This window comes from Chiloscyllium plagiosum, unplaced genomic scaffold (genome assembly GCF_037043375.1).
Source record: "Chiloscyllium plagiosum isolate Xiang-an unplaced genomic scaffold, Cpla_swu_hap1 HiC_scaffold_39, whole genome shotgun sequence".
NCBI lineage: Eukaryota > Metazoa > Chordata > Chondrichthyes > Orectolobiformes > Hemiscylliidae > Chiloscyllium > Chiloscyllium plagiosum.
In genome coordinates, this window is record NW_028270177.1 from 38504253 (window position 1) to 38524724 (window position 20472).

Here is a 20472-nt window from a genome sequence, read left to right on the forward strand (position 1 = left end):
CCAGCAGTCATGATTAAATGACAGAGTGGACCCGATGGGCCGAATGGGCTTACTTCCACTCCTATGTGTTATGATCTTAAATCCCACTTTAACAACCTTCTACACAACTCCACAGATGTTTGTATCATCTACAAACTTACTAGCCCACCCATCTACATTTTCATCGAAGTCAATAATATATATCGCAAATAGCAGATGACCCAGTACAGATCTTTGCGGACCACCACTACTCATAGATCTCCAACCAGAAAAGCACCTTTCAATCACCACCCTCTGCCTTGTATGGACAAGCCAATTCTGAATCCATGCAGCCAAGCCATCATGGATGCATGCATCGTGATCTTCTGAATGAGCTGACCATGAGAGACCTTGTCAAAAGCCTTATTAAAATCCATGTAGATAACATGCACTGCTCCATAATCATCGATCACCTTTGTTTTTGTTTGAGGTGACGACAATCAGGTGAGCTCCTGCATTTAAGCTGTGGAAATAACCTACAATAGTCTAGCATTGCAAAAGTTGTCAGGATATAGCTTGTAGAAGTTTAAAAACCTTGTACGAAACTAGCAACTTAACAAAGCTCACTCTGAATTTTCAGAGTAAATGTTATTACCATCTTGAAAATTAAATGTTTATTAAGTAAAGAAAATTAGGCTGGTTGAAGAAAATGACTTGAATAAACAGTGAGATCTCTGACTTCATTAATAAATTACACCATTTTCTGACCATTATACACGACAGATTCTTTATCACCCACATATTCAGAAGATGATATTAGCAATTTTAGCAATACCTATAAAGTTTCTAAAATGATGCAAAAAGATCCAAATTCAGGAGTTTGTCCTTTACGCTAAATCTGCCCAAAATGTCTCTCATATCAGTTGGCTTAAATGGATGTTAGGTCCCTTGCATATAATAAAGGAACTAATATCTGTAAAAGCATCCCACTTTGGAAAGTAAGAACATTGACTTTCCAGACTACCTTTCAGTTAACCAAGCAAAAATTTAAGGGGCAGCTGAAGATCATCAACAAGATTTCTTTCTTTTTAAACTTGGCTTAGTGTGCATCCAAAACAAGAACAGGTCCTGCCAGTTCCACAACATGACTGCAGGACTGCATTCACATGCCTTATTATTAGATTACTTACAGTGTGGAAACAGGCCCTTCGGCCCAACAAGTCCACACCGACCCAAGCGCAACATAGTTACAAAAATCTTATAGTTTTGTCAGTGCAGAATCTGTACCATCCCAAGGTCAATAAGGAGAACTCGCTGACTTCATCCTCAAGAGTAACGTCTAGAAGATGCACTAGAATACGATGCTTTCACACACTTTCACAAAGGCAAACCTCCAAATGAAGAGTCACTGACAATGGCACAGACATTCTTGAACTAATTTAATAAGAAGTTAACTACTAACAATCATGGCTAAATGATAACATTCTCACCTGTGTGGACCCAAGCTTAACTCTAAAAACTTGAGCACCTAGGCTAATACCACAATTTTTAAAAATGATATGGTCAATATTTTCATCTTTTGATGCAGTGATGCATCAGCCTAATGAAATTTCTCTGAGCTGCTGCAATGTCAGTATACCTTTCCTTACATTAGGTGCCCAAAACTGTACAGAGTTTCCAGTGGAGACCACAGACTATGATAACACTTGTTTAGATTAGAGTGGTTCTGGAAAAACACAGCAGGTCAGGCAGCATCCGAGGAGCAGGAAAATTGACATTTCGGCAAAAGTCCTTCATCAGGAATGATGAAGACCAACATTTCATTTAGAACATTCCTGATGAAGGGCTTTTGCCCGAAACGTTGATTTTCCTGCTCCTCGGTTGCTGCCTGACCTGCTGTGCTTTTCCAGCATCACTCTAATCTAAATTCTGGTCTCCAGCATCTGCAGTCCTCACTTTTGCCTCTATGATAACACGGTTTTCTCTCCATAGATGGTGCCAGACCTGCGAGTTTCTCCAACAACTTCAGCTTTTGTTTGAGATTTGATTAGTCTCTTGTACAATTTTAGCAAAACCTCCCTACTCCCTAAAGACAAATATTTCATTTAAAACATAGAACATTACAGCACAGTACATGCCCTTCAGCTTTCCATGTTGCGCCGCCCTGTGAAACCAATCTGAAGCCCACCTAACCTACACGATTCCATTCTCGTCCATATGCCTATCCAATGACCATTTAAATGCCTGTAAAATTGGCAAGTCTACTACTGTTGCAGGTAGTGCGTTCCATGCCTCTACTACTCTGAGTAAAGAAACTACCTCTGACATCTGTCCTATATCTCTTACCTGTCAATTTAAAACTATGTTCTCACGTGCTAACTATCGCCAACCGAGGAAAAAGGCTCTCACTGTCCACCTGATCGAACCCTCTGATTATCTTATGTCTTAATTAAGTCACCTCTTAACCACCTTCTCTCTAACAAAAACAGCCCAAGTCCTTCAACCTTTCCTTGTAAGACCTTCCCTCCATACCAGGCAACATCCCAGTAAATCTCCTCTGAACCCTTTCCGAAGCTTCCACATCCTTCCTATAATTCGATGATCAGAACTGCAAGCAACACTCCAAATGTGGCTGCGCCAGAGTTTTGTACAGCTGCAGCATGACCTCGTAGTTCCAAAACTTGATCCCTCTACCAATAAAAGATATTACACCATATGCCTTCTTAACAGCCTATCAACCTGGGTGGCAACTTTGAGGGATCAATGTGCATGGACACAGAGATCTCTCTGCTCATCTTCACTACCAAGAATCTTTCCATTCACCCAGTACTCTGCATTCCTGTTACTCCTTCCAAAGTGAATCACCTCACACTTTTCTGCATTAAACTCCATTTGCCACTTCTCAGCCCAGCTCTGCAGCTTATCTATGTCTCTCTGTAACCTACAACATCCTTCAACGCCATCCACAACTGTACCAACCATAGTGTCATCCACAAATTTACTAACCCATCCTTCTACACCCTCATCCAGATCATTTATAAAAATGACAAACAGCAGTGGACCCAAAACAGAACCCTGCAGTACACCACTAGTAACTGAACTCCAGGATGAACCTTTCCCATCAACCACCACCCTTTTCTTTCAGCTAGCCAATTTCTAATCTAAACCATTAAATCGTCTCAATCCCATGCCTCTGTATTTTGTGCAGTAGTCTATCATGGGGAGCCTTATCAAATGCTTTACTGAAATTTGTCCTTCCCATTAACCACAACTTGGATGCTAGCTTTTTGTGATTCATGGATGTGGATTCTCAAATCCCTCTGCTACATAGCATTCTGTAGTGAAAGGCTTGAGAAGGTTTGTAGCTCAGGTTGAGGTTTAGGGTGTAGGTTTGCTCGCTGAGCTGTAGGCTGGATATCAAACCCTAGGTAACATCATCAGTGGAGACCTGTATTCTGTAGTCTTTTCCATTTAAATCTTTTTAATATTTTTCCTGCTAAATTCCATAACGTCATGTTTCTCGACACTATATTCCATTCGCCCTTTTTTATCTGCCCACTCACTTAGCCTGTCTATATCCTGTAATGGACCATACCAAACCCCCCCAAAGTGTTTGAAAAAGATGGCCGAGGCTCCAATCTTTTCTTAATTCTAAAGGCAATTGTAAGACATTGTATTCTGGATACAATTCAATTAGTCAGACTGCCAGACTTGAAGCAAAACACACTTTATTCTTACCCTGTAGTTAAAATATGAACCAAAGAATAAAGAATTGGAATAATGTAACTTTACTGGATATTTTAGCAGAATAATAGATAATTTAACTACTAAACAGCAACTGTTCCAATATAGTAACACCCTTGAAAAGGCAAGTCCAATAAACAGACAGCCTAACATGCAATTCTGGCAGCAGGAAGAGAACCCAAGCTTATAGCTGTAATAGAGAGAGGAATAGCTTCAAGAACCCAGCAACTACTGAAAATTAAACTAAAATCTGATTCTACAGGAGCTTAACTCCACCCATACATGCCGCTTCTATTGCTTCAAGTTATAAAAAAACCCAAGACCTCACAAGCTATTTACTTTATTGACTTGGAACAGAATGCTCAGAATCTCTGTCTCAACTTCTCTTCATGACAAAATGGATGAATTATTTCTTAAAGCCCATAACATCATCGAAGTCCCTCTGCTGATTCTTTGCATCATCCTCACCACTTGCCTTCCCACCTTGGCTGTAATACACTTGCTATCCTCATCCAAGTCATTAATATATATTGTAAACAAGTGTGCCCCCAGCACCAGTCCCTGTGGCATACTGCTAATTACAGGTTTCTATTCTAAAAATGGCTTCCTTAACCCAACTCTGTCTTCTATTAGTTATTCAATCATGTATCCATGCTAATATACTACCTCTATCACTTTATTAAACCCCCTAATAAATCAGTGGGAAATTCAGAAACAGATTTGTAAAGAGATTTCAGTTATCTGTAAAAATAATAGGGTGATTATGGTATGGGATTTTAACTTTCCAAACAGACTGGGACTGCCACAGTTTAGATGGAGAGGAATTTGTTAAGAGTGCACAAGAATATTTTCTGATTTATGTATGTGGATGTACCTGCTAGAGAAGGTGCAAAACTTGACCTACGCTTGGCAGGGCAGGTGACTGAGGTGTCAGTGGGGGAGCACTTTGGGGCCAGCAACAATAATTCTATTGGCTTTAAAATAGTGATGCCAAAGGATTGGCCAGATCTAACAGTTGAAGTTTTGAATTGGAGGAAGGCTAATTTTGATGGCATTTCAAAAGCTGATTGGGTGCAGATGTTCTCAGGTAAAGGGACAGCTGGAAAATGGGAAGCCTTCAGAAATGAGATAACAAGAGTCTAGAGACAGTATATTCCTGTTAGGGTGAAAGGAAAGGCTGGCAGGCGTAGGGAATGCTGGATGACTAGAGAAATTGAGGGTTTGGTTAGTAAAAAAAAGGAAGCATATGTCGGTATAGACAGGATAGATCAAGTGAATCCTTAGAAGAGTATAAAGGCAGGAGGAGTATACTTAAGAGGGAAATCAGGATGGCAAAAAGGGGACATGAGATAGCTTTGGCAAATAAGGTTAAGGAGAATCCCAAGGGTTTTTACAAATACATTAAGGACAAAAGGGTAACTAAGGAGCAAATACGACCCCTCAAAGGTCAGCAAGACAGTCTTTGTGTGGAGTCGCACGAGATGGGGGGCATACTAAACAAGTACTTTGCATCAGTATTTACTGTGGAAAAGGATATAGAAGATATAGAATGTAGGGAAATAGATGGGGACACCTTGAAAAATGCCCATATTACAGAGGAGGAAGTGCTAGATGTCTTGAAACACATAAAAGGTGGATAAATCCCCAGGACCTGATCAGGTGTATTCCAGAACTCTGTGCGAAGCTAGGGAAGTGTTGGGCCCCTTGTTGAGATATTTATATCATCGATAGTCACATGTGCGGTGTCAGAAGACTGGAGGTTCGCTTACATGGTGCCACTGTGTAAGAAAGGTGGTAAGGAAAGGACAAGCCAGGGAACTATAAACCAGTGAGCCTGACGGGTGGGCAAGTTGTTGGAAGGAATTCTGAGGGACACAATGTACATGTATTTGGAAAGGCAATCACTAATTAGGGATAGTCAACGTGGCTTTGTGCGTGGGAAATCATGTCTCTCAAACTTGATTGAGTTTTATTGTAAAAGTAACAAAGAGGGCAGAGCGGTGGACGTGATCTATATGGATTTCAATAAGGTGCTCGACAAGGTTCCACATGAGAGACTGGTTAACAAGGTTAGATCACATGGAATACAGGGAGACCTGGCCATTTGGATACAGAACTGGCGCAGAGGAAGAAGGCAGAGGGTGGTGGTGGAGGGTTGTTTTTCCAGACTTGAGGTCTGTGACCAACGGAGTGCCACAAGGATTGGTGCTGGGTCCACTACTTTTCATCATTTATGTAAATGATTTAGATATGAACATAGAAGGTATAGTTAGTAAGTTTGTAGATGACATCAAAATTAGTGGACAGCGAAGGAGGTTACCTCAGAGTGCAACAGGATCTTGATCAGATGGGAAGCATGTTGTGAAACTTGAAAGGGGTCAGAAAAGATTTACAAGCATGTTGCCAGGGTTGGAGGATTTGAGCTATAGGGATAGGCTGGGGCTTTTTTCCCTGGAGCGGCAAAAACTGAGTAGTGACCTTATAGAGATTTATGAAATTATGAGGGGCATAGATAGGATAAATAGACAAAGTCTTTTCCGTGGGGTGAGGGAGTCCAGAACTAGAGGATATAGGTTTAGGGTGAGAGGGGGAAGATATAAAAGGGACCTATGGGACAACGTTTTTACGCAGAGGATAGTGAGTGTATGGAAAGAGCTGCCAGAGGAAGTGGTGGAAGCTGGTACAATTGCAACATTTAAAAGGCATCTCAATGGGTATATGATAGGGAGGGTTTAAGAGGGGTATGGGCCAAGTGCTGGCAAATGGGACTAAATTAGGTTGGGATACCTGGTCAGCACGGATGAGTTGGACCGAAGGGTCTGTTTCCGTGTTGTACATCTCGATGACTTTAGGTTCATTTTAATACATAGCCTAGCCCATAGTACCTTCTCAAATACCTTTTGAAAATTCAAATAGAGTACATCCACTACTTGCCCTTTATCTATCCTGCTTGTTACCTCCTCAAAGTATTCCAATAAGTTTGACAGGCAGGACTTCCCCTTAAAGGCATACTGACTGTTTGATCATATTATGTATTTCTAAACACTCTGCTATTACATTCTTTGTAATAGGCTGTAACATTTTTCTAATGAGAAGTTAAGCTAACTAACCTGTAGGCACCTTCTTTTGCCTCCTTTCATTCTTAAATAAAGGCTTTCATTAGCAGTTTTCCAATCTTCTGAGGCTTTTCTAAAATCTAAAGGTTCCTGGAAAATTACTATTAGTGCATACACTATCCCTGTAGCTCCTACTTTTAATGTCCTAGGTTGTTGCATCCCATCAGCTCCAAAGGATTTTCATCACTAGTTTCCCCAAAACATTTTCTCTAGCAGATTATGTTTATTTCCTCTTTTCCTTTTGCCTCTTGAAAATGTAATAAATTTTCAAATGCTTTTAGTGCCTTCTACATTGAAGAGTGATGCAAAGTATTTATTCAATTCCTTAATATTTTCCCAGCCTCATTCTCTAAGGGGCTTTTGGAGCTTAGCTTTGCAAAATTTAACCCATAAAACCTTTTAGGTTAATTGCTCGTTGTTTTAACTGCAATTTCTAATAGTTATTCAATAGTTAAAAAAGAACTTCAATTACTACAAATGTAAAGGTAAAAAAGCTAGTCACATTTTCCATGGATTCCAGGGTTCTTTCATCTCTTGAGACAGATTAAAACTCCTGCTCCAGTACTCAACTCACAAGGACTAATAAGACACCGTTCTCCTCTTCACCCCTTTATTTCCTACTAATAAATACACAATTACATCATAAAGATTGTGAAGTGAAATTATTAAAGCAGATGGGAATAAAAAATTGTAATTAACAATTTGGAAAAATTATAACGAATCTGATTTACTTCCAGCTGCTGATTTTTCAAAGATAAAAACAACAAATATGCAAACAGTCAGCTTTAGCCAATAAACTACAAAGAGATCCCGAATTATTGAAATAACTGAAAGGACTTTGCCTGAGAAGTTGCCATTCCTGGTGCCCAAGCGATTTTCCTTAAAACTGCTAATAGAGTCTGAACATCTTAAAATATCACATTTTTACTTTTTGGCAGTTAAATTGCATTAAGAGCTGTGATAAATCTAAATAAACAAATGCATAACTTTGCATTTTCACTTCATTATAGCATTAAACTTTCTTTAAATATCATAAAACATTTGTAAGTTGATCAAAGCAGCACGTAACAATAACTATTATGTATATACTACGCTTTGCGCAGCAAAAGCTCCAAAAGCACTTCTCATGTTACTAAGCCATGTAAGGATGCACTAGGACAGATAACCAAATGCATGGTCATAGATGCATTTTATAGATCTCTTAAAGAAGAAAGAAAGAGAGAGAGGGAGAGAGAGAATTAGTGATGGAATTCCTGAACTTGGATTTTGGGTACTCGAAGGCATTATCACCAACAGTACAGAATTTAAAAGGAGGCTCTGCGAGATGCCAGAATTGGACGGGGTACACATATCTTGGAGGGCTATAGGTGGTTACAGAGATTGACCATAGAAGGATTGGAAAACAAGTTGAAAACTTTAAAGCCAAGCCATTGTTTCAGGAGGAACCTCTAACATCAAGAAGCACAGGACTGATAGGTGAATATATTTTAGACTATGTTTGGATAGCAGCAGTACAGATGAACTTAAATCCACAGAGGGCAAATCATAGAAGACCAAACAGCTGTATGTAGGACATGAACTCAACAAGCATAATTTGTTTTCACTTTTCCCTTGTGGAACTCCTATCCCAGCAATATAGAATGCATGCGAATTTGGAGATGATTTGTAGCTCAGTTTGTAAGTTTGCTCACTGAGCTGGTTGACTTGTTCTCAGACGTTTCGTCACCATGCTAGGTAACATAATCAGTGAGCCTCTGACGAAAAACTGGTATTCTAGCCCACTAGCTATTTATTTGTCTTGGTCTTTTCTGAGAGGTGGGTAGAGTCCAAATCAATATGCTTGTTAACAGAATTCTAGTATGTGTCTTTGTTTAGTCTGTCCCAAGATGGATGTAATGTCCCAGTTGAACTGGTGTCCCTCTTCATCTGTGTGTATGAATACTAGTGATAGTTGATCATGTCTTTTCGTGGTGAGTTGGTGCTTACGTAACCTGGTGGCTAGTTTCCTGCCCATATGTTCAATGTGATGTCTGTTTTAGTCCTTGCGGGGCATTTTGTACAGGACGTTCATTCTGCTGGCTGTTGGTACAGGGTCCATTAAATTCATCAGGAGCTGTTTCAGTGTGGTGGTAGGTTTGTGGGCTACCACGATGCCTAAGGGCTTGAGTAGTCTGGTCATCATCTCCGAGATGTCTTTAATGCATGACAGGATGGCTAGAGTCTCTGACGTGTTGTGTCTATTTGCTTAGGTCTGTTGTGTCAGAATCGGCAGACTGTGCTTATCGGTTATCCATTGTTCTTGAATACATTGAATGTGTTTCTCCTCAGCTTCTCGTAACTCCTGAGTGCTGCAGTGTATTGTGGCTCATTTAAATAATGTCCTGATGCAGCTCAGTTTGTGGGTGTTGGGATGATTGTGCCTGCAGTTGAGTATCTGGTCAGTGTGTGTGGCTTTCCTGTAAACATTGGTCTGCAGGTCTCCATTGGCTTTTTGGCTCCAGTATAGTAAGATACACATTGCATCACAGAAATGAACTTAAAGCACTCTGGCAGAACTGCTTATATCCTTTCTCAAGTAAAGAGTTCAAAACTGTACACAAGACTCCAGATGTGATCTTACTAAGATCCTGTACGGCTGCAGCACATCCCAACTTTTATATTCCACTCAGTTTGCAATAAAAGTTTTCCATTTGCCTTACTAATCACTTCCTTCCTGCCTAGTAACATTTTGTGATTCACTTACCAGAACACTCAGATTCCTCTGTACCTCCAAGTTCTGTAATGTCACTCTATTTAAGTACTTTACTGCTTTTTATTTTTACTGACAAAGCAAACAAATTCACATTAGCCTACATTGTACCCCATATACCAAATATTTGCCCATTCACTCAAAGATCCTGCAAAGGGATGCAGATTGCCTAACAGCTTAAACTCTTACCTAGTTTGTTGACATCAGAAAATTTAGCCACCATATATTTGGTCTCTTCATCCAAAGAGATTGACATAATTGAGGCACGACTATTTATTCCTTTTCGACCCCACTAGTTACAGCATGACAACCTTAAAAAAAGGTCCATTTATACCTATACTCTGCTTCCTGTTAGCCAGCTAATCCTTGTTAATGTTCATGTTAATACGTTATTTACACTATCAGTTCTTAACTTGTGCAGTAGCCTCCGAGATATGTTACTTGTATAGCTCTTCCAAAGTACACCATCAAATACTTTTGGAAATCCAAGCACGCTACATCTACAGATACTTCTTTGTCAACCTTACTTTATAATCACACAATTAAGTCTAATAAATTCATTAAACATAATTTCCCTTTCCCAAAACCATGTTGACTCTGCATACTCTCATTAAGACACAACCTCCTGAATACTAATTCTAGCAATTTCCTTGTGATGTTAGGCTAATTAGCCTATAGTTTCATTTTCTGTCACGCACCTTTCCAGAAAAGAAGAATTATATTTGTTATTTTCCAATCACTGGCATCCCTCCAGACTCTAAGAAAGTTTGGACGATTGTAACTTAATAGCTGATAACTAGGGGAAAGGGGTAACTAGAGAAAGGGTAGCGTCCATTAAGGGCAACAGTGATAATTTGCGCTTGAAGCCAGAGGACATAGATAGGGTTCTAGATGAATACTTGAATGTGTTGGTATTCACTGGTGAGAGGAATGATAAGACTATAAGACATAGGAGCGGAAGGAAGGCCATTCAGCCCATCGAGTCCACTCCGCCATTCAATCATGGCTGATGAGCATTTCAACTCCACTTATGGGTATGGAAATCAGGGAGAAGGTCTGTGATACAAATAAAGAAATTAGCATAGACAGAGAGGAGATTCTGAGTGATCTGGCATGCTTTAAGAGTAGCTCACTGTATGAAATGAGGCCGTAGGAGAGATGCCAAAGGACTGAAGGATAGTCGATGTAGTACCGTTATTCAAGAAGAGAACAGGAATAAACCAGGAAACTACAGGTCAGTCAGTGTAACCTTAGTGGTAGGGAAACTGAGGGTGGCACGGTGGTTCAGTGGTTAGCACCGCTGCCTCACAGCGCCAAGGACCAGGGTTCAATTCCAACCTCGGGTGACTGTCTGTGTGGAGTTTGCACATTCTCCCCGTGTCTGCGTGGGTTTCCTCCGGGTGCTCCGGTTTCCTCCCACAATCCAAAAATGTGAAGGTTAGGTGAATTGGCAAAATTGCCCGCAGTGTTAAGGGATGTGGTTAGGGGCACTGGTTAGAGGAAACGTAGTGTTATAGACTAGGGAAAGTGGCCTAGGTGCGATATTCTTCAGAGAGTCAGTGTGGACTTGTTGGGCCAAATGGCCTGTTTCCACACTGTGGGATTCTAAGAAAGTATCGGAAGCATGGTTAGCAAGTTTGCGGATGACAGCAAAATTAGTGATATAGTAGACAGTGAGGAAGGTTATCTAAGAGTACAAAGGGATCTTGATCAATTGGGTACTGAGCTCAGTGGCAAATGGAGTTCAATTCAGATAAATGCAAAATGTTGAATTTTGGTAACACGAACAAGGGCAGGACTTACACAGTTAATGGCAGGGCCCTGATGAGTGTTGTCAAACAGAGAGATCTAGGAGTTCAGGTACATTGTTCCTTGAAAGTTGCATCACAGGTAGACAGGATTTGGTACACCTGCTTTCATTGCTCAGACCATTAAGCTATAGGAGTTGAGAATTTAAGGCCAAATTGGAGTACGATGTACCCAGTTCTGGTCACCATGCTATTGGAAGGATATTATTAAATTGGAGAGGGTGCAGAAAAATTTACAAGGATGTTACAGGGATTGGAAGACTTCAGTGTAAGGAGAGGCTGGATAGTCTGGGACTTTTTTTCACTGGAGCATAGAAGATTGAGGTGTGACCTTATAGTGGTTTACAAAATCGTAGGGGCATAGATAAGGTGAATTGCAAAGGTTTTTTCCTTAGACTAGGGGAGTTCAAAGCTAGAAGACATAATTTTCAGGAGGAAGATTTAAAAGAAACCGGAGGGGCAACATTTTCACACAAAAGGTCATTCATATGTGGAAAGAGCTGCCAGAGGAAGTGGTGGAAGCAGGTACAATTACAACATTTAAAAGATATTTAGGTAGTATATGCATAATAAAGGCTTAGAGAGATATGGGCCAAACACAGGGAAATGGTACTAGTTTAGTGTGAGAAACCTGGTCAACATGGATGAGTTGGACTGAAGGTCCTGTTTATGTTCAGTTTGACTCTACGACTCTACAATTAATCTGCACTTTAGGCAGGAGGGATTAGTCAAGAACAGTCAAAATGATTTTGCTAAGGGGAGATCACTTCTGAACAACTTGGTTGACTTTTTCAAAGAGTTGACTAGGTGAGTGGATGAGGGTAATGCCCAGTAGTTAAAAGCCCACGAGTTCCAAGTAAATTTGGCTAATTAGATCTAGAATTTGGTAACTTGCATGAAGCAGAGAGTGATTGTTGTGAGGTGTTTTTGTGACTGGAAGCCTATGCCTAGTGGGGATTTGCAGGGATCAGTATTGTGACCCATGCTGTTTTGTGGTATATATGTGATTTAGACGTGAATGTAGGAGAATAGATCATTAAGTTTGCAGATGACATGCAATTGGGGTGGGGGGGGGCGGGGGGGGGTGGGTGTTAAGGGTGGTAAATAGTGAGGAGGGTAGTCTCATATGGACGGGTTAATCAATGGCAAATGGAATTCAATCCAGATAAATGCAAGCTGATGCATTTGTACAGAACAAAGACGACAAGGGAATACATGATGAAGCATGTACCCTGAGAAGCATCAATAACCAGAGGGACCTTGGTGTGCATGTTCACCAGTCCTTTGAGATATTGGGACAGGTAGATAAAGTGGTTATGATGATACATGGGATATTTGCCTTTATTAACCAGGGCAGAATTTAAGAACAGGGAAATAATGGGGGATCTATATAAAATGTTGGCAAGGCCGAAGCTAGAGTGTTGAGAGTCTGGAGTCCACGTTATAGGGAAGATGTGATTGCACTTGAGAGGTTGCAAAGAGATTTACCAGGATGTTGCCTGATCTGGAGATTTTTGGCTATCAAGGGAGATTGGATAGACTCTGCTTGTTCTCTTTGAGAAGAGGAGCATGAGGGGGATGATTGAGATGTATAAAATAACAGAGGCCATAGATAGATGGTGGAGGGAACAATGAACAGTTAAGTTTTCCAATAATTAAGTTACTCTAAATTCTGTTTTCTTTTGTTCTTGTTTCAATTGTCGCGTTTAAATAAATTCTGTTTTGCTTAAAGCCAAGTGGTTGACCAGTTGTATCATACCTGGAACACTCACTTCACATCTGCCTTTAAAAATAAGAAAACGTTAGGGTCTAGGCTACCTTCTTAAAATATTTTGAGGGAACCTGACCTGGTCCATAACAATATTATTGACTAATTTATTACAGAAAGCCAGAATTATATATTATTTAGAGTCACAGAGTCATTCAGTCATATAAAATGCAAACAGACCCTTCGGCACAACTCATCCATGCCAACCAAATATTCCAAACTAAACCAGTCCCACCCGTCTGCATTTGGCCTGAATCCCTGCAAACCTTTCCTATTCACATATTTATCCAAATGTTTTTTAAAGGTTATAACTGTACTTGCATCCGCCACTTCATCTGGCAATTCATTCCACACACCAAGCATTCTGAATAAAAGTTGCCCCTCGTGTTCTTTCTCCTTTCACCTTAAAAATATGTGTCCTAGTTTTGAACTCCACCAACTGAGGGAAAAGACCTTTGCTATTTACCTTATCTATGCCCATCATGATTTTATAAATCTCTGTAAGGTCACGCACTCAACCTCTTACGTTGCAAAGTAAGAAGTCCCAGCCTATTTTTACTCAAACCCTCCATTCCTGGCAGCATGCTTTCATATGATGAGGAATACATTGTTCTGTAGAAGATTGGCTAGTGTGTCCATAAAGCTATTATTCATTTAGTCTACATTTGGAATAACCTACACATTTATTTCTATAACATTCTCAGTGTCTGTACTTTCAAGCTGAATTTTTGCCTGTTCCATAGATTTTTCTACATAAAGCTTGTTGCCTAGACAAGCTATTTATGAAATTATTATCTCTGCCCAGAAATGGCATTAAGGAGACTTGTTTTATATATGATATACTTGATTCAACCTAGGGATAATGTTAAATGATAACCTTGCCTGCACTGAGAAAGAATAAAAAATAAATGTGTGACTAGCCAGTGCCACCTCCTGGTTATATTATAAAGTAACACAGCTGTCATTTAATGAAACAATATCATATAAATAATTAAATAACTTCAAGGTTCATCAGCTTACTCTGATAGGAGTATTTTTCCTGTTTGGCCTTCTCTATGTTCTACAGCTATTCATCACACTCCACCAGCAAAACTCATCGCCAGCTTAAAAAAAGGAAACCACCCATTTCCTTATAAGGACCTTGCACATGCTCTGCACTATGTTATTTCAATTGTTTTAGAACAAAGAGGCTAAAATAGAGGTCATGTCACAGTCACATGTTCCTGAGCTTCGAAGCTGGATTCATAAGTACAATCATCTAATTCAGCACAAATTCTTTCAAATTCCAACTCAATTCTTTTCTTAATTTTAAGCTCTGAAATTGTGCTTTTTTTTAGTGAAGGTGTAAGCCTCTAATATCAAAATATCCATTTCTCTCAACACAGATGCTGACTGACCTGCAGAGACTTCCAGCATCTTCTGTTTCTATTTCAGATTTCCAGCATCTGCACTATTTTGTTTGTGTGTAAGGCCTTTTATGTTCCAAGGACACTGTACCACTTATCTCAAAGCCAGTTCCATGGTAGTCTTACTCAAAGGATAAAGTCTGATAGTTCAACTGGGAAATAAACAGTGATCTTAAATTCTTTTAAATAGAACATTAAAAAAATACAGCACAGTATAGTATAGGCGCATCAGTCCTCCATGTTGTGCTGGCCTTTTATCCTACACTGAGATCAAACTAACCAACATACCCTTCATTGTACTAACTTCCATGTGCCTATCCAAGAGTCACTTAGTTGTCCCAAATGTATCTGACTCTACTACTGTTACGACACGAGGTAAACCCCTCTGCTAACTTAACCCTGACACACAGAGTTAAAGCTCACCTTGTGTGTAATCTGTTAAGTTGAGAAGCAAAGAACGATCCCAGATCTATTTAAATTAAAATTAACAATTTTATTATTTAAATCCAAAAGAGATCACTAAAACAACAGCTATTTACAACTCCTTTCTCTTAAACCTATCTTTTACCTCCCACTCTACAATACTGGTCAGATAAAAAAACCCTGATTAAGATTTAGAAAAAAAATTAAATTTCAAAACCAGCCAGCCTTTTCGATTCTCCTTTGTAGATTTTCCTCTGTACTTTTCTGTTTCGTCTTCTCTTCGGTCTTCTGCTACACAACTTTCCTTATGGACAGGTACCTTTCAGAGAGCTATTCAGCTGACAGTCTGTTGTTGTTGGTGCTCTTTGATGTTCTCCCGCAAACTATTCAAAATGTCTTATTTTATACCCCAAAACATCGGATCATTTCATTGTTTTGATGTGATCGCAAACAGTAAAATTTAAATTAGATTGGATTTTGATATCTGGGGCGTAATTTAAACTGATTGGCCGAATTTGAATTTGTTTTTGTTCCATGACAACGCAGCTCCACCTATTTGTTTCAATCAAATGTTACATTTTTTAAATTGTTCAGCACACTCTGTGCTTTCAGTCAGTCCTCACCAATTTCCTCTCTTTCAAATGTACAGTACGCACCTACACCTTCATAACAACCACCATTGCTGTCACTACATTCCACGTACCCGCCATTCTCTGAGTGAAGAACCTATCTCTGACATCTCCCCTAAACCTTCCTCCAATCACCTTAAAATTATGCCTCCGCATGATAAGACATTTCTGCAGGGAAAAAATCTGTCTATCCACATCTCTCAACATCTTGCACACTCTTAAGTCACTGCTCATCCTTCTTCACTCCAATGAGAAAAGCCCTAGCTCCCTCAACCTATCTTCATAAGGCATGCCCTCCAGTCCAGGCAGTATCCTGGTAAATCTCCTCTGCACCCTCTGTAAAACTTCCACATCTTTCCTACAATAAGGTGACCAAAACTGAAAACAAGTGCAGTCTAACCAGGACTCTACACAGCTGCAGTATAACCACGTGGCTCTTAAACTCAATTCCGCCTGCTAATGAAAGCTAACACACCAGATGCCTTCTTAACAACCCTATCAACCTGGGTGGTAACTTTGAGGGATCTATGGACATGGACCCCAAGATCGTTCTGGTCCTCCACACTGCCAAGAATCCTGCCTATGACCCTGTATTCTGCATTCAAATTCGACCTTCCAAAGTGAATGACTTCACACTTTTCCAGGTTGAACTCCATCTGCCACTTTTCTGCCCAGTTCTGAATCCTGTCAACATCTCGCTGCAACCTACAAAAGCCCTCAACTATCCACAACTCCACCAACATTCGTGTCATCAGCAAACTTACTAACTCACCCTTCCACTTCCTCATCCAAGTCATTTACAGAAATCACAAAGAGCAAAGAGCAGTGGTCCCAGAACAGATGCCTAGGGAACACCACTGATCACCAAGCTCCAGGCCGAATACTTTCCATCTACCACCACCCTCTCTCTTCTATGGGCCAGTCAATTCTGTATACAGACAGGCAGGTTTCCCTTTATCCCATGCGTCCTTACTTTCTGAATGAGCCTACCACGGGGAACCTTTTGTCAGATACCTTACATCTCTGCCCAGTGCTTACATTTTTTTTAAAATGTTCATGGGATGTAGGTGCCAGTTGGCTGGGCCAACATTTATTGTCCATTGCTTATTATTCTGAAGAAGGTGATGCAGAGATATCTTCATGAACCACTGCAGTCCTGGATTCTTTTGCCAATAGAAACAATTTCGCCTCTAGTTTTGTTTAGTTCACACTTGGGACTTGGGCATTGCCAGCTTGCAGCATTTATTGCCTGTCACGTCTGCCTTCTTGACCTGCTGTGGGTGGACCCACAAAGCCCTTGGGTACAGAATTCTGCTCACAATATTGAATTCCTCTGTCAAATCTTTTCTTAGGCCTTTTTGCTCTAAACATCAGCTTCTCCAGTATATCACATAAACTGATTGTTAAAACATGGAGATTCCTAAGTTTATGATGTTTTCAGACTTTATTTTCAAATGTAGGGTGCACAGAAGAAACCATGTGATCTGCGTTGGAATCAGCCTGACAGTACACCTGGGGTTTAGTTGTTAGAGATCAAAGTACTGAGATTGTTTTATTGAGAGGGAGCTACATGATATTTATGCTTGGAAACAAATTGCAGCAATTCTTAGGTAGCTGGGGTGGCACGGTGGCTCAGTGGTTAGCACTGCTGCCACACAGTACCAGGGAGCCAGGTTCGATTCCAGCTTTGGGCAATTGTCTTTGTGGAGTTTGCACATTCTCCGTGGATTTCGTCCAGGTGCTCCAGTTCCTCCCACAATCCCAAAGATTGCAGGTTAGGTGAATTAGCCACGCTAAATTGCCCATAGTGTTCAGGGATGTGTAGGTTAGGTGCAGAATGCAGAATAATAGGGTAGGGGAATGGGTTTGGGTGGGTTACTCTTCGGAGTGTCACTGTGGACATGTTGAGCCAAAGGGCCTGTTTCCATTCTGTAGCGATTCTATAAAAATAGTCTACAATGAATAGACACTGAATATTCCAAGCTCCCAGAAACATATAATGAACATCAAGTTGTAAACTGTTGTGTTGCAAACTGTCCTTTTACTTGTAAGAAGAGGGAGATGGCAATTAAAGATAATTGATTTGCATTTCTACTTGGAGACAAAGCTAATATGGTTCCTTTTGCCATGGAGAACAGGGAAGGCGGCGGCATTCTGTTTCCATACTACTGATGACCCTTTAACCCCAAGAGCTACAATTTGCTAATAGGTCCATTGTGGCACTACATCAAATACTTTTTGGACATTCATAAACACATTAACCCAAATGAATGCCGGCAATCCTCTTATTTATTTAAATAAATCAATCAAGTTAATCAAAAACAATTTATCTTCACAACCAATGTTTCCTTTTGTTGTTATGACTTCACACTTTAACAAGTGCCACCTGATTTTGTTCCCAATTACTTTACTTAAAGTCATCTCACTACTGATATTCTATTGGCAGGCCTGCGGTTGTTGGGTTTAGCCCCCTCCCCATCACCTATGCAACTCTATGGACAACTTCCCTACATTACAACAGTGACTGCACTTCAAAAGTACTTCACTGACTTTAAACACTTTGGGATGTCCTGAATTCATGAAACACATTATATCGATATAAATCTTCTGTCTTTAGCTTTGTCATCTCTCCTCCAAAAGGCCATTTTTCTTTTGAAGATGATTCCAAGATATGAAACAAAAAACCTAAATGTTTATGAGGAAAACCTCACAGAATGCAACTTGTTTTTATTAGCGATAATCCTGAGGATATGAGTCTGAAGGGGTGGATTAAAACTTCAGCAAAAATAGTATCAATTTAAACAGCACAAATAATCATATGTAACATCAGTAACAAACTGCCTAACTAGAGTCGACAGGCTTAAAACAGTAGTCAAAGCAAAAGGGCAATATTAAAAAGGAAATTAGAAAATAAAACAGCATGAAAAAATATTGGCAAGTAAAATCAAGGAAAACACAAATAACGTTTATAAACACAGCAAAAGGTTGACTAAGGAAACAGCATGATCGATTACTTACTAGAGTGGTGCCAGAAGACTAGAAAATTGTAAATGCTACAAAGATTTTCCTGCCACTGCATTAACAGAGGAAATCAGCACCGCTAACATAATTAAATGTGCACCTAGAGCTGGAAACAAGTACCAACTCCACCCATACGCACACATGTTGTGCTACTGATGTCCAAGGATGTCTTGCAACCCTCACTCCACTTGGTATTCCTTAACGTAGACATCTCGATGTTGAGTCACTGGCAGTAACATCACAGGCCCTGTGGCTATTCAGGTGGTGCGTGCACAATATGCAGTTATAGTGACAATATATACAGCCTATGGATAAACCTTACAAATAGAAGCCAGTTAATTTAACTTTGGTTGTGGAAATACTTTTAGAACCAATAATCCAAGACAAAGTTAACTGTCATTTGGACAAATGTGGAGGTCTGAATGAAGTTTCCTCGAGCTCAGTACTAGAAGTCCTGCTTTTCCGAATGAATATTATTGACCCAATTGTGTGTGCATAAGGTAATATTTCAAACTTAGCAGGTTACACAAAACTTGCAAATCCGTCTACTGTAAGGAGGATTGTAATAGGCTTCAAGAGGACAGACAGGTTGGTGAAGCACAGGCACATGTTTAAGAAAATTTAGTGATTTACTTTTGTTGAATGAAGGAGGAAAGTCATTATCAAATAATTCTAAAGGGTGATGGAGCAGAGATATCTGGAAATTTGTGTGCAAAACTGGTGGCAGGAGATGTTGAGAAAGAGACACCCTTGACTTTACAAATAGCACCTCACAGTACAATAGCAAGGAAGTTGTGATAAATTTTATAAAATGTAGGTTCAACCTCAACTGAATACTGTATTCAATTCTGGGCACTATATTTTAAATAGAATATGAAGGTTCAGAGACAGCACAAAGAAGATTTAAGAGAATCCAGGAATAAGCAGCTTCAGATATGTGGATATACACTACCAGTTGGAGTTGACCTCCTCTGACAAGAGAAGGTTGAAAAGACATTGGATGGAGGCATTCAAACTAATGTGGGGTTGAAAGATTGTTCCCATTGCTGAAAATGTGTTGCTGGAAAAGCACAGCAGGTCAGGCAGCATCCAAGGAACAGGAGAATCGACGTTTCGGGCATGAGCCCTTCTTCAGGAATGTCATCCTGAAGAAAGGCTCATGCCCAAAACGTCGATTCTCCTGTGCTTTTCCAGCAACACATTTTCAGCTCTGATCTCCAGCATCTGCAGTCCTCACTTTCTCCTCAAAGATTGTTCCCATTGGGTTTGCTTTCTTTGAATCAGAGAAAACCAAGTGGAGATTTATTTGAGATGCATAAAATTATGATGGCAGGGTTACATTGTATAGGAAAGACCCATTTCCCTAAACAGAAAGACCAATAACCTAAGGAATGGTACCATGGATTCAGAGATTTGACGTAAGTGGTGGATAATTTGAACAGAGTTGAGGAATAATTTTGTCCAGTGGTGGATCTACAACCAACTAATGAAAAGGGAAGGAGAAACAAAACCCTTAATTGCATTTAAAAACAAACTTGAATGCACACGTGCAGTGTTTTAACCTGTAGGGTGATGGCAGAAGAAGGAATTAGAACATAGAACATAGAAGAATACAGCGCAGTACAGGCCCTTTGGCCCTCGATGTTGCGCCGATCCAAGCCCACCTAACCTACACCAGCCCACTATCCTCCATATGCCTATCCAATGCCCGCTTAAATGCCCATAATGAGGGAGAGTCCACCACTGCTACTGGCAGTGCATTCCATGAACTCACGACTCGCTGAGTAAAGAATCTACCTCTAACATCTGTCCTATACCTACCACCCCTTAATTTAAAGCTATGCCCCCTC

The 20472-nt window shown here is 40.1% G+C and overlaps 1 protein-coding gene across 9 annotated transcripts in view; it reads right to left on the reverse strand.

The window, feature by feature from the left end:
* The window catches only part of arnt2 (aryl hydrocarbon receptor nuclear translocator 2), a 476833-nt gene that overhangs the window by 393369 nt on the left and 62992 nt on the right, over nucleotides 1–20472 (reverse strand). The gene's annotated exons all lie outside the window — the stretch shown is intronic.